Source organism: Lithobates pipiens, unplaced genomic scaffold (assembly GCF_037356315.1).
Source record: "Lithobates pipiens isolate NorthernLeopardFrog02 unplaced genomic scaffold, aLitPip1_a1.2 Scaffold_8, whole genome shotgun sequence".
Lineage (NCBI taxonomy): Eukaryota > Metazoa > Chordata > Amphibia > Anura > Ranidae > Lithobates > Lithobates pipiens.
The window spans coordinates 623114411-623121447 of record NW_027507903.1 but is presented as its reverse complement, the minus strand read 5'-3'; the positions used below and the strand labels follow the sequence as shown (position 1 = coordinate 623121447).

Here is a 7037-nt window from a genome sequence, read left to right as displayed (position 1 = left end):
CTAATTTCTAGCAGGGGTTCACCGAGAATGGAGAACTTTTTCAAGGGTTCCTCTGTGTTGAAAATGTTGAGAAAGGCTGATCTACCTTAATGCTGGGTGGACAGGCTGCCCATAAAAACTGTACAAAATCACTGTTATTGCTACTGGTAGAGTTTGAAATTGATATAGTAATCAGGGGAGTACATTCATTTTTAAGATGCTGTTTCAACCCTATCAGGTATGCGTAGGATTTTGCCAATGCCAGAGATCTCAATTAATACTCTAAGGCAGTTGTGGAAAATTACTCTGGAATATGTACTCTAAGGAATATGTAAGAAAAAGTACTTAAAAAAAGGGAACGTGTTTGGTAGCACATATACTAAAATTGGAACAATACAGAGAAGATTAGCATGTTCCAAGAGGAAAGATGACAAACAAATTTGTGAAGCATTCCATAATATTACACAGTATTTAAATATCCCCTTAAAATTGTAATGAAACCTAGATAATAAATATATCTCACATTTTTAAGGCTATCCTGGTTTGGAAGAGTTTTCCTTAGCAAGGTGTCAGATAGGGATGTGCTTCACATTCAACCTAAACCAATCCTGCTTGCAGTTGGGCAAAATGCCAAACAAAAAGTCCATATTGGGTCAGTTTGCCCGTGAAAAAAAACCTAGCTGCTTTTTGTTAACAGATTGTCCAGGGAACTGTCGTTTAATTGTGGTAGCCACACTACCTACAGTGAAATTACAGATCCCCTACCAATTTCTTATTGTAAAAAAAACTATTGGGGATCCTGGGTGATGTCACTGACCAAATATGGTCGTGACCATATTCGATATATGACATCACTCAGCATTCTGGCTAATTTGTTTGCAAACAGAACCTGCCAATCCATCATTTTGTGGTGGTTGTAGTGTGGTGGGACACATCATAGGTCATCATGGAGTTTGGACATTATGATAGATGCTAGATCTACATTGCTAGATGTGGGAATTGACAATATATTTACATTTTGGAACATGGTTTACATTTTTTATTGTAATGTAATTGAAAGGCTTTGTCTATGGTGTTTGTGTGCATATTTACTATTAGCTCTTTTCTGGGTGTGAGTAATAAAGGGTACTAATGTACTCCTTGATAGCTCTCCTGGGAGGAAAGATATCCGGGGCAAGGGGCTTCCACACTCTGATAAATCTCCCCTGTAAACCCCCACATCCCACAAACCCCTTGCATCCTCTTGAGTCTCAGATGAGGGTTTGAGGCCCCTCAACATGTGGGACATGAAGTGTACCTGGCAGGGTTACGTTGCTGTCTCAAGATTAAGAGGTTCCCTCAAAAATAAGTGTCTTTGTTGAGGTGGCAGCAAACTCTTCTACATCTCGATAGGAAGTGGGTATGTAGAAGTCCTGGAGGGTAGCATGTTTATATGTAGGTAAGTTGGCATGCCTTGATTTTGGTAAACTGTAAACAGATCCTTTTTCTTATTTACCAAAGGCTTCACTGTTTTGGTAAGACATCCCACATGATTGTTCTGGTTGGAATTTGTACCTATTTGTGGGGTGTAGGTATTGATACTGTATGAGAAGACCTGGGTCAGTCTTGGAGACCAGTCACTATAACAGTGGAGAAACTCCCACCCACCACCAGGATAGGCATACAAGCAGGTAACCCTGGCATATGAGGCAGGCTCACACGGTGTGCAGGATCCAACTTGTCAAACTGATAAAGTATTAACCAGTATTAACCAGAGCTCCTGAAGGTGGAGATGGATTTTGCTGCATGTCAGTATGAGGTCGTGGTCCTCAGGATCGCCCCACCAGGTGGTGAGCAAGCGGGGGTCCAGTAACAGGTATATCAGGTAGGGATTAAACAGAAGCATGGACAGTAAAAAAAAAAGCCAATGGGTAACAAGTGATTGCAGGTTGGGATTAAGCAGAAGTATTGTTGAGGCGCAAGCCAAAGGTCGGTCACGAGTGGTAGCGGAGATAGGGATGGCAGCAGAAGTGATAAGAGCGAGATATTGGCTGGAGAGAGCAAAATAATCTGACAACCAGGAAGTACAAAGGCATGGCTTAAATAGAAAATTCATAGGAGAAGCAAGGAGTTCAATGTTCAGCAGAAACAAGACACAAGACGGGATTTTTCAATGGATCAGATAGGGTGTTGTTCAGCATCTCAGGTGGCTCGGCAAGAAGAGACCTTGCCAGACACAGCAGAGCTTGCAGTTTCAGACCTGGGTCCTGACAAGTGTTAAGCATGGTTGAAGTTAGGGCTCAAGTTCCTTTATACCAGGGATATGCAATTAGCGGACCTCCAGCTGTATTCATTCTTGTGGCTGTCAGAGTCTTGCTTTGCCTCATGGGAGTTGTAATTCTGCAACAGCTGGAGGTCCGCTAATTGCATATGCCTGCTTTATACTAAACTTACCAAACCATTTCTTTATTAGTGCGCAGCATACACTTGAAAAAAAAACACAAATCCTATGCATAGCACCCAAACCCGAAAGGAGTCAAATCTTATATATTTTTTTTTTTTACTGGCTTTTTTTAAAACCAACTTACAAGCTTTCTAGTAAAAAACTATTTGGGGAGATGGGCACTACCATGAGATACAGTATATGGTATGTACCAATGCAAAAAATAAATATATGCAATTTCTTTTTGTGGGGAGATGCCTGCATGTGAAGTAGAGCACCTGTAGGATGTGCTCCAACAAAAGGGATATTTGAAAAAATATATTTAAATCAAGAATTGTAAGAACAGTGGACTTTTAAGGTACCTGCACAAAATACCATATACAGTGCCTTGCAAAAGTATTCGGCCCCCTTGAACTTTTCAACCTTTTGCCACATTTCAGGCTTCAAACATAAAGATATAAAATTTTAATTTTTTGTGAAGAATCACCAACAAGTGGGACACAATTGTGAAGTGGAACGAAATCTATTGGATATTTTAAACTTTTTTAGCAAATAAAAAACTGAAAAGTGGTGTGTGCAAAATTATTCGGCCCATTTACTTTCAGTGCAGAAAACTCACTCCAGAAGTTCAGCGAGGATCTCTGAATGATCCAATGTTGTCCTAAATGACTGATGGTGATAAATAGAATCCACCTGTGTGTAATCAAGTCTCTGTATAAATGCACCTGCTCTGTGATAGTCTCAGGGTTCTGTTGAAAGCGCAGAGAGCATCATAAAGACCAAGGAACACACCAGGCAGGTCCGTAATACTGTTGTGGAGAAGTTTAAAGCCGGATTTGGATACAAAAAGATTTCCCAAGCTTTAAACATCCCAAGGAGCACTGTGCAAGCGATCATTTTGAAATGGAAGGAGTATCAGACCACTGCAAATCTACCAAGACCTGGCCGTCCCTCTAAACTTTCAGCTCAGACAAGGAGAAAACTGATCAGAGATGCAGCCAAGAGGCCCATGATCACTCTGGATGAACTGCAGAGTACTACAGCTGAGGTGGGAGAGTCTGTCCATAGGACAACAATCAGTCGTACACTGCACAAATCTGGCCTTTATGGAAGAGTGGCAAGAAGAAAGCCATTTCTCAAAGATATCCATAAAAAGTCTCGTCTAAAGTTTGCCACAAGCCACCTGGGAGACACACCAAACATGTGGAAGACGGTGCTCTGGTCAGATGAAACCAACATCAAACTTTTTGCCCACAATGCAAAACGATATGTTTGGCGTAAAAGCAACACAGCTCATCACCCTCAACACACCACCCCCACTGTCAAACATGGTGGTGGCAGCATCATGGTTTGGGCCTGCTTTTCTTCAGCAGGGACAGGAAAGATGGTTAAAATTGAGGGGAAGATGGATGCAGCCAAATACAGGACCATTCTGGATGAAAACCTGTTGGAGTCTGCAAAAGACCTGAAACTGGGACGGAGATTTATCTTCCAACAAGACAATGATCCCAAACATACAGAAAAATCTACAAAGGAATGGTTCACAAATAAACGTATCCAGGTGTTAGAATGGCCAAGTCAAAGTCCAGACCTGAATCCAATCGAGAATCTGTGGAAAGAGCTGAAAACTGCTGTTCACAAACGCTCTCCATCCAACCTCACTGAGCTCGAGCTGTTTTGCAAGGAAGAATGGGCAAGAATTTCAGTCTCTCGATGTGCAAAACTGATAGAGACATACCCCAAGCGACTTGCAGCTGTAATCGCAGGAAAAGGTGGCTCTACAAAGTATTAACGCAAGGGGGCCGAATAATTTTGCACGCCCCACTTTTCATTTTTTTATTAGTTAAAAAAGTTTCAAAAATCCAATAGATTTCGTTCCACTTCAGAATTGTGTCCCACTTGTTGGTGATTCTTCACAAAAAATTAAAATTTTATATCTTTATGTTTGAAGCCTGAAATGTGGCAAAAGGTTGAAAAGTTCAAGGGGGCCGAATACTTTTGCAAGGTACTGTATGTTAAATCAATCAAATTATAATCACATCATATCTCTCAATAAAAGTTATCCACATTATGAAGCCCCAGTACCTATGATTGTTCCCCTCCAGCACTGATTAACCTTCTTATTAATAATCAAATCACTCATATTGACATATGTCAACAAATTTTAGGTATGGTAATGTGGCAGTGGAATCTCTCTTAGCACATTTTTCAAGAAACAATTTCACTTTTTTAGTATAGTATATTAAGGGCTACTTTTTCATGACTGTAATCTGTACAGGAATGGTCACTAAACCTTCCTCCCTGGCAGGGGCAGATCCAGGGGGGGGGGCAACAGGGCAATTCCCCCCCCCCCCCAAATAGTAGCAGTGACACTGTGACAGTGACATGTCATTGTCACATTCTCACTTGCTCTGTCTGTGCTGCCGTGCCGCTGCCTCCTCTGCCCGAGTCTCTCTCACACAACCCAATCAGCGGCGCAGAGAGGGAGAGACTCGATTTGTAGTTACGCCCAGCACTGACCAGGATACCAGGAGGAGGAACAGCGGTGGGTGGAGCCTCTCTCCTGCATTCGTTGCTAACACCTGGGCCGCTTGGCATCTAGCTACGAGTGACGTCAGTCTGAGTGAGTCACGTGGGAGGGAGTCTCACTCTCAGACTGAGCCAAAGTGATGGAGGCGGAGCTGCTGGAGAACAGGTCAGGCAGCCAGGGAGAGGAGAGTCAATGTTATGTGCCAACAGGGGCGGGCTGGGCCGGGGGGAAGGGATGAAATTGCCCCCTGGGCCGCTCCGATTCCCCAGAGAAAGGCTGATGTGCTATTGTGCTGCCAAAGGTGAACATCACATGTGCAGTTCCGCAATTGGCTGAGTACAACCCCATCAGGTGGCAGCTTTATAGTCCATGTCTGGCCCCCATGCGGACATACTACCAGCTGTCGCTGCCACAGGATCTACAAGGCAGCGGCGCTGACACTGACAGGCTAGGTGAAGGGATATAACCTTCAGCTGCGGGGGGGATTTCCTCCCCCTCCCTTTCCTCTTCACACAGACACTGCCTTTTGTCTTCTCTCTTCCTTTGTTCATTGGCCCTGGCCAGAGCCAATGAGAGGGAGGTGTCAGAGCAGGAGAGGATCATGGGATATGTAGTCCCAAGTACCAGTGGAAAAATGGTGATTGCATAGGAATTGATTGTAGCCCGCAGCATGCACAGGGGGAGGGGAGAGAACACCAGGAGGCTGCAAAGGACATCGAGGGCGATGAGAGGGGATCATGAGGCAGTGAGTACGAGTTGGAGGGAGCCTGAGAGGGAAGAATTATTTCCCCTTCCCTGCTGGGAAGACACTGCAGCTGAGCAAGGTGATGACCCTTTTCTGGAAGCAGCAACATGGTCGGCCACAGGTTACTTGTCACAGACCTCCTGATCTGTTGTGTGGGGCAACAATACAAATGTGGCCGCCCATGTATTGTGGGAACCGCCCCACAAATCCCTGCTGCCGCCATCCATCCATGCACACAACCCTTTTCAGGATGTCGGATACATGGATTCCAATAGGGGGGTTGTTTTACTACAGGTCCCACAAACCCAGCTTAAAACCCTCAGAACTGAGGACGTGTCCCCCGGCCCTTAAACTGGTGAAGAACTACAGGTCCCCAGCATGAACCCCTCAGCACTCAGGATGTGTCACACCCCCCAAATAGTGTAGGACTAAGGGTCACAGCATGAACCCATGGGATCTAAGGGGCCACATCCTTAAATCTCTGGGGTTTATGCTGGGACTTGCTTGAGTCCTTCACTTTTGAGGATGTGACCCCCAAAGTGAAGGAATACAGGTCCCAGCATGAACTCCTCAGCACTCAGGATGTGTCACAACCCCCCCCCCCCCACTAGTGAAGAATTACAGGTCACAGCATGAATCCGTGAGATCTAAGGGGGTCACATCCTTAAATCTCAGGTGTTCATGCTAGGACTTGTACTCCGTAACTAATTGGGGGGGCTGGGGGTCACATCCTTAGATCTCAGGCGTTAATGCTTGTACTTGTAGTCCTTAAATAGTTGTAGGGGGGCCAGGTCCTCAGCTTCCTCAGCTCTGAGGGATTCAATAAGAGACTTGTTTGCACTTTAGTTCCTGGAGGCCATGATGGTACAAGTCCCAAATGGACCCTGGAAGGCCACATTGTCCTCCCTGCCCCTAACCCACCTTTGTGATAATGTAAAACCTTAGATTGTTTTCCCTGATCCATCACTTTGCCACCACTGGCTCTATGGGCCACTTGACTGGACTTGCCCCCCAGGCCTAAGACTGCCAGCCCTCCCCTGAATCAATGTCATGTGACGAATCGCAAAATACATGTGTGCCATTATGTATGATTATTTCTTGTGATACTGCGCTGCGTTACTTTGACTGGCTGATAATTGCGCGGTTGTGCAACGCTGTACCGAAATAAAATTGATGTCCTTTTTTTCCCACAAATAGAGCTTTCTTTTGGTGGCATTTGATCATCTCTGCGTTTTTTATTTTTTGTGATATAAACAGAAAAAGAGCAAGTATTTTCGCAGTGCCCCTCCCGAGACTTGACTCTGGATCCGCCTTTCCTCCCTGGGCAAGCATATCGACACCATAGAGGGAGGACACGGCAT

The 7037-nt window shown here is 44.7% G+C and overlaps 1 non-coding gene across 1 annotated transcript; it reads left to right on the top strand.

Moving 5' to 3' along the window:
* The first annotated feature begins 339 nt into the window (after nucleotides 1-339).
* Nucleotides 340-441, top strand: LOC143965149 (U6 spliceosomal RNA). The gene has a single exon (XR_013271549.1). It is a non-coding gene; the product is annotated as a U6 spliceosomal RNA (small nuclear RNA).
* Nucleotides 442-7037: the final 6596 nt, after the last annotated feature.